Here is a 7,780-nt window from a genome sequence, read left to right as displayed (position 1 = left end):
ATATATATATATATAATTATAGATATATATACATATACTGTATATACAGTACCCATAGAGGGGGTCACTTAATGACATGTACTGTCAAAGAGGGTCACCATTTATATACAGATCTATAGAGGGGGTAACTTTTTATAAAGAGTGACACCCTAGGAGAAGGGTCACTTTTCCTATACTTCCTATTAAAAACACACACACCCTTGTACCTTCTATATTCAGTTTGAAATCATTAATTCAAGTAACACTTTCACCAGACACCGATAGCTCTCAATAAGTACGGCTGCATTTATACAAGCCATTAGATTACAGCTCATTACTATACAGATAATCAAAACAGGTAACACTGCACACTAACAAGTTGTGCTCAGTGGCAGCTGGGGTAGCTCTGTGGTTGCAGTAGCCCTCTACAGTGTATGAGGAGAAGTCAGGCGTAGGGGGGTCTTAGAGTCCATTTACATTTATTACAGTGCAGGTTAATACAAGCAAAATGTTGGAATGTACATGTTTAGGACAGGTGGGCTAAATAAATCATTACTAAGCTATACTCTGATATGCTTACCCTTGTGAGACATCTTTGAGCCTTTTTTCCAGGGATGAGGCTTTTCTCTGCTTTCCACTCAACTGATGTCCCCTCTCTTTACCATTGCCGGCAAAGCAGTAATATCACATAACAGACAGACAGATAGATAGATAGATAGATAGATAGATAGATAGATAGATAGATCATTTTGTTTCATTGTGTCAGTCTCCTATTCCATTTACTGTTGCTTGTGCTGCTTTAATTAATGTTCCACAAAAAGGAAATCCGTCCATGTCAGTGTAGCACTTAAAGATTGAAGATTTGCTGTGTGCCAAAGTAATGTTAAGTTTCTGTAGTGTCAGTGGGCTGCAACTCAAGCATTCTAGTTTAACTCAAAATGAGTCTCTATGCATAAAACTTAGTTCTAATTTTTGAATGCAGATAATACCTATGTTATCACAAATGCATAAAAATATTTTTCCCAAAACTATATAAAGTTTCTTGGTTATGCAAGCTAAAGTTATAAACAAAACGTTTGAGCCATTAATATATGTGTCCATGTCCAATTGAGATCAAATTTAACCTCATGACATTAAACCCTTTTAAACGTTTAGCCTTTTTTAAGAATGGCTTGACCAAAGAAGCAGCTATTCTGTGTTCTCAACAAAGGTCAACCTTAAAATATCTTGCATATTTGTTGCTGCCTTGTCTATTTCTGCATATGAATGACCTAAAATAACTCCAGTAACTATAAATGATCAAGTATGACATAAAATGTTACAATATCAGTCATGTTTGACTGTCAGGCGTATGATATATTAATACATAATATATATGTATTTATAGGTTTTCCCATCAGCAGAACAATGTATATTTTTAGATGATATATTTATATATTAACTCTTTTAATTTATATTCATGTCAGATGTATTCACACTGCAGTGCATTCAATTTTCTCAAGGATGAATAAGAAAAATAAATCTATTTTTGGTTCAAAGTCTAACATTTCTGACTAGGAAGAATTGGCAAAAGTATACTGGATAGATACAGAGATGTACAGGGATTATTTTTCTAAGTTTGGCAGCCATATGGGAGAAAATGCTGGCAAGGTTTCACTCAGCTAGGTCAGCAATGCATTTTCTAATTCGTATAACTATTGTGTAGAATATTTATCCCAAATTTATTTTTTACTGCGCTTCATTGTAAATACAGTATTATCAACATTACCTGTCTAAAAGGATGTTTGCTTTAAACAGGTAAAATTACCAATGCGCATCTTTAGAAATCTATTTCTAGCTGTACAGGGCTCGAATTTTGGATGATTCCTACTGAATCTCTTAAAATTTGAGCTGTGGGTAGCCCTGTTGGCACCACCTGACAAACTTATATTACCAAATTAGAAAATCACAGGTGGAAAATTGTCAGATGAAGAGTAACTGCATCTAGTCATATGCAATCGCTATTCAGGTATTCAGGCAGCTGCGGGTGTCTGACACAATAGCTGGCATGGGAGATTCCTCCATCCTGCTGTTTAGCATGGATAGGTTTTCTCTTATTTAGTTTGGCCGTGTATAGCTTATTACTTTCTTGTATTCTTTTCAAAGACAAAATGTCAAGCTGTCAGGCTGTTGAGCATGACGATCATAAGGAATGGCAGACAACTCTACATAGAGCCTGCGTTTCAATGATCCAGTCCTGAAAAGTTTGGCTAGCTTTACTCTTTTACAATCTCTGTATAACCACCCTGGCAGCTATCAAGAAAAATCTCAACAAGCCCTTTTTTGCTGAATTAAAACAACCCAGTATCATAGAGAGGAGAGCTAACTGAGGGGGACGATCCACGGTGATGCCAGTCACTAATTGATAGGTCGAAAAAACAGTAAACAAGAAATTCTGAGTGTCAGGGCATGTCCACCAAATATGGAGCATAGAACCCCGTGCGGAATGGCAACGCCAACAAAGATCAGATGTCAAAGGGTAGATAGCATGTAGGCGAGTAGGACAATAATGCCATCTGGATAAGACGATTGAGATTTTAACCTCTGTTCTCATCTGTCTTTTCAACTGCTGGTTGATTGGTGGCTTTGAGGACCCACACTTTTATAAAAAAAATTACAAAATATTTCATATTCAAAAAGTATTATACTGTTTTCTTATATTTGTGTTTCAAATTTCTGTTCTTTCTCTTTGTCATGAATTAATTATGTAGATCATAACATAGTTGTACATAGTTATTTAGTTTTATATCCAGATTTCAGTTATTTCTTCCAGTAGAATCTTGTTTAATGGGTTGAAACAAAATGATTGTGATTAATCTTTTGTTTCTATGTAGATTAGAGATGTTAATTTGTATTGCTGTTTGTGCCTCGGTAGGGAGATTTCCCCTCTCCTCGTGTCAGTTATCTCTGGGATAGAAAAGAGATGAGAAATTCACTGGATACAGTGTAACCAGAATAGGAGCCAAGAAGACATTTTTCCAATGAGGCAAATGTCCTGGAGATAAACTTTAACCGATTTATATTACTTTGGGTAGACTTCTCATCACTTCCGCTCTTGGGGCAGGAAAATGCCAAAGACTGAACTAATCACTTGTATGAGGTGCCAACCATGCGATCACCCCCTCCCCCCGCCGCCCCACCCTCCGCAGCGCTGGTACCGAGCTCCGCTGTGCCCGAGTCAGTGACAGGAGATCAGAGGGAGATCAGTACATGATATCCATCCGAGCTCCTCTCCATGTCAGAATGCGGAAGTGATGCATATTACGTCACTTTCGCATTCTGCTTTCACTCTCCGGCTACAGAACCTCCAGAGAAACTGGTGAAGCAGATCTCTGCTTCATCAGCTTCTTTGGGGGTCCCTAGGTGACATTAGGGGTCTTAAAGACCCCTGATGTCTCCATAAATAGGACCTGTCACATCCTCTTTGCTATCACATTGCTATCACATAGGGGATTCGTAGCCCCCTATGTAATAATAATAAAGTTAGGTGAAAAAAAGTGGCCTAGATTGTTCACTTCTCCTGCCTTCTCCAAACTCTTCACCCTTTTGTGAATAACCCTGTAAATTGATTAGTGGTAAAAGCTTTTAAAGCGTTGCCTATGGCCAATTTTGGGTATAGTATTTTATTACGATTTCGCAGGTGCACGCAATTATTAAGCTTGACATGTTTGGTATCTATTTACCTGACGTGACCCCCGTCTTTTATATTTTACCAAAAATATGGGTAAGAATAAATGTTTTTTAACATAACGTAGGGAAAACTGTTTTTTTTTTCCGGTCCTTTTTTCATTATATAGTAAAAAAAAAAAAACCCCAGTGGTGATTAAATACCACCAAAAAGCTCTGCCTGTCCCTAAAAATGGTATAAAATTAATTTCAGTACAGCATTGCATGACGGAATAGACGTCAAAGTACTGCAGCACTAAATACTGAAAAATGGCCTTGCCAGGAAGGGGGTGAAAACATCTGGTCTTCAAGTGGTTAAAGGAAATTTGCACTTTAAAGGGATATTTCCCTTAGCTTAGTGAATGAGGTGAAGCTCTGCTGACTTCTATCATCCAATCACGTGCAAGCAAAAATGCTGTTTTGTTTATTTTTTTCCTAGCTCATGATTGGGTAAAGTGAATTTTCTTTCCAAAGTGAATTTTCACCACATTCACTAAGCTCAGGAAAAATTCCTGTGTAAAGTTAAAATTTCCCTGCAAAGCAAACAATTATCTTTAGTAAATCGACCCCAATGACTCTTCGGTGACCTGGTGGAAGGAAAGGGAAGTAATGCTCACTGATGACACATTTAATATAAACAGTTTTTAGGAAGACATCTGAAGCTGGTCAAACAGTTTCAAGAAATTGATAAAAAATAGAATGTTTAGGCTTATTTAGCCATGACAAAAATAAATCTTAGATATGACATAATTCAACTATACACATAATTAAAAGCCTGATATAATGATTTAAACTCCACCAAAAATATCAGCAAAATTGTCATCAGACATTTTAAAGTTTTTCATGGCAACATTTTTTCTTAGTTGTGAAAAGGGAAGGAAGGGTTAAAACTCCTGTCTGGTTTTTACAGATATATTTGGGCTCAGAGAGATTTTCCCTAACTTCTTGTCCTGCTGAGAAAGCTTTAGCAGAAAGAAAATGAGGGGAACTACCGTATTTAACAGCAACACAGACAAAAAGATTTTTCCAGTTGGGTAGGTGAATGCTCGAACCCCTGTCAGATCTTTATCTTGGCCATATTTAATGTGTTGCCTGTATGCCTTATTTCTTGATCACACTATGCTGTTTTGCACAGTACCCAGCATTGGAAATCCATAGCTATATAGGTGGATTGTGTTACCATTATTGGTGGGTATTTATATGTGTTTGGTTTCACACCGTATGCTCTTTTTTGTTTGTATGGTGCTATCTTTTCAGCTAAGAGCTCAGTAAAGACCTCAGTGTGTTCTAAGCAGTAGCAGAGAATGATGATTATGGATGGACCTATAAACCAAAAATATTCCCTTGAAGATGACTGAGCCATGTGCTTGACAATTTCTTTAAATATTTGGAAAACAAAGAAATGTAGCTGCCATGTGTTGCTGATGCTGCTTTGCTCGATGCTACCTTTCTCACTATATTAGATATTTGAATTTCAATGGGGTTTATACTGTCATTACCTCCGCCACATTCAAGTCCAACAATATTTTTCTTGACAAAATCTTGAGTAGATCTGATCAGTGTACAAATATTGCAATTATTCTTTTCTGACTGGCATGATACCCAAAAACCAAGTGTATTCATATCTAAATGTTTGAAGTCTCAGTATACAGTCCCATTAAGGTTTATGGGAACTCACTGAACAGAGTTTTTTTACATTTTGCTTCATTCTGAATGCAAATTCGACCAAAATTTTGTGACTATGGACATTCAGATGCATCCGAATGTCGGATGTCCAATGAGGCCATATGCAAATGAATCAGAATGTCCTTTTAACAAAATTTCACATCATCTGAATTTCGTTAAAAATGAAACAAGATCAGACACGTTATTAAGGCCCACGCTCTTTGTGCTTAAATGGCCAAGTATTTTGTTAAAGGCCTTTTTGTTTCATTTAAAACAAGGCTTAGTTTTATCTCCAGTTCAGATTCTAATAAAAGGATTTTGGAAATAAACTGTCATCTCTTAGGTCTAAAACTGAAACCTGTTTTCTACATAAACCTTATAAAACCTTACATAAATGTATCTCCTGTTTGTTTCTGATACTATACCAGTCTGCCAACTCTTACATTGGATGCAAAAGAGTTATGTTTACTTTAGTACAAAATCTTAGTAGGTAGGTGCTAAGATGTCAAAGTTGGCATGTGGGAAAATAATGTGTTTATATTAGGTAAACCTTAGGTGACATTAAAAAAAGGTTCTTGTAATGTTCAAATGTTTAAAGTATCTATATAGCTATAATGCTAAACCAAATAAAAATGCATGTAAATTAATTAGAACAAAAAAAACTTTTGGAGAAATAAAAAGCAATCTCTTGGTTTAAAGCTGCTACTAAGGGGGGTATTCACTAATGATCTGAAGGATCCAGCCGTAGCTTTAGGTGGCCATACACTGTACAACCATCGCAAGACCTTAGCCTTGCGATGGTTGTAAAGTAATTACAAACACGTACGATCTGCCCATCTTGGACAGGCAGATCGTACTCTCGATCATCGCCCTGAGGGGCGGGCTTCCGATGACCGCAATGTTGAACTGGCAGTGTGCACGTGCGCACACCGGCCCGTTCGGCATTTGTCTCCCGAGCACCGTTCAAACCAGCCGAAAATCGTACGATTTTCGGCTGGTTTTCTAGCGTGCTCCTTAGACAAAAGACGTGCGACCGTACAGTAGAAGCGGTCGCACGTCTTCGTTCACACTGCTCGATTCTCGTACGATCGCCGGATTTCCTGCGACTCTCGTACGAGAATCAAGTAGTGTATGGGCACCTTTAGGCATATCCTTCAGCTCACTTGAACCGAAGGGCTGCTGTACGGGCCATTCACTATAGACTGTACAGCACCCAAAGGCTCAGCTGAGCCGAATGCACATTCTTAGGCTCGGCTGAGCCGTAGTGACAGGTGAAGCATAGAGAAAGGTCGGTCGAAGCCGACCGATCTCCATGCAAATGACAGCTGGGCGGAGCCAGCCGTGATCTCATGTCTTGCTCCGCCCAGTTGTAATGACAAATCAGCATCCCCAAATTACCTGGGTATGCTGATCTTTCATTAAACAATGACATGGCTGGCTCCGCCCAGTTGGTATTTGTTGGCTGACAAAAAAGACTCTTGCAGGTGCCAGCCAATAGGAAACAGTTGGGCGGAAGAAGCGGTGATGTCACCGATAGCTCCGCCCACTTTTTTAAAATGTTGCAGCCATCTGTCAGATGCTTCATTATGCAGCAGGAGTTTGTCACATGCGGTTGGCTGGGTGTGCATGTTTTTGTTTCTATTATTTTTTATTTTTTCTCTTTTCTTTAAAATATTTTTATTTTTTAAATTTTCACATTTTTCAAAAAAAAATTCATTCATTTAACTTTTTTTCTATTCTGCTCGATACCTTGGAGGTACCGAGTATACACCTACTGACGTTCGGCCCCATCAGAATAGGGGCGATCAGCAGCGAGTGAGCACAGGGAGCTTCGGCTCAGCCGATCCAGATGTTAGATTGGCTGAGTCGAACTACTTCTGCACTTCGGCAGAGCATGTTCGGCTGACTGAACGCCTCCTACGGCGGCCAATGTACGGCTGTTTTTTGCCAATGTACGGCTGAAATGAGCCTTACAAGGTTGAAGTGAATAGCCGAACAGCGTTCAGCTCACTTCACTTCCGGCTGCCTTTGGCAGCTAAGTGAATAACCCCTTAAATGTTTGAAAACCAGTGTCAATATTAAGTATACTGTCTTCAGTATACTGAAACAAAGCAATCCATTTTTCCCCTCTGTGTTTTGACATGCTTTATTAAAATAGTGATTTCAAGGTTTTTTTTGTGTTGTAGCTGGCCTCAGAAATGCCATGATCCACAAGCATGCAGTGAGTTCCCCCTTCAGGATGTGTGGCTGTGTATCTTTGCAAATTCCAGCTGGTCTGTCATTTTTAGCTGGTTTAAACAATTTAACATGCATTTTTGAATGTGCAGTATGGAATAATGGTTCAGTTGCACTAAGATATTAAATAAACACAGAGCAGCCATCAGAAATTTTGGGGCCCCTTACACAGCTTTAGGCCTGGACCCCCCCACCC

The sequence above is a fragment of the Nanorana parkeri genome, unplaced genomic scaffold (genome assembly GCF_000935625.1).
Source record: "Nanorana parkeri isolate BGI_ZX_2015 unplaced genomic scaffold, ASM93562v1 scaffold15, whole genome shotgun sequence".
Classification (NCBI taxonomy): domain Eukaryota; kingdom Metazoa; phylum Chordata; class Amphibia; order Anura; family Dicroglossidae; genus Nanorana; species Nanorana parkeri.
Note: the sequence above shows the minus strand (reverse complement) of the source record.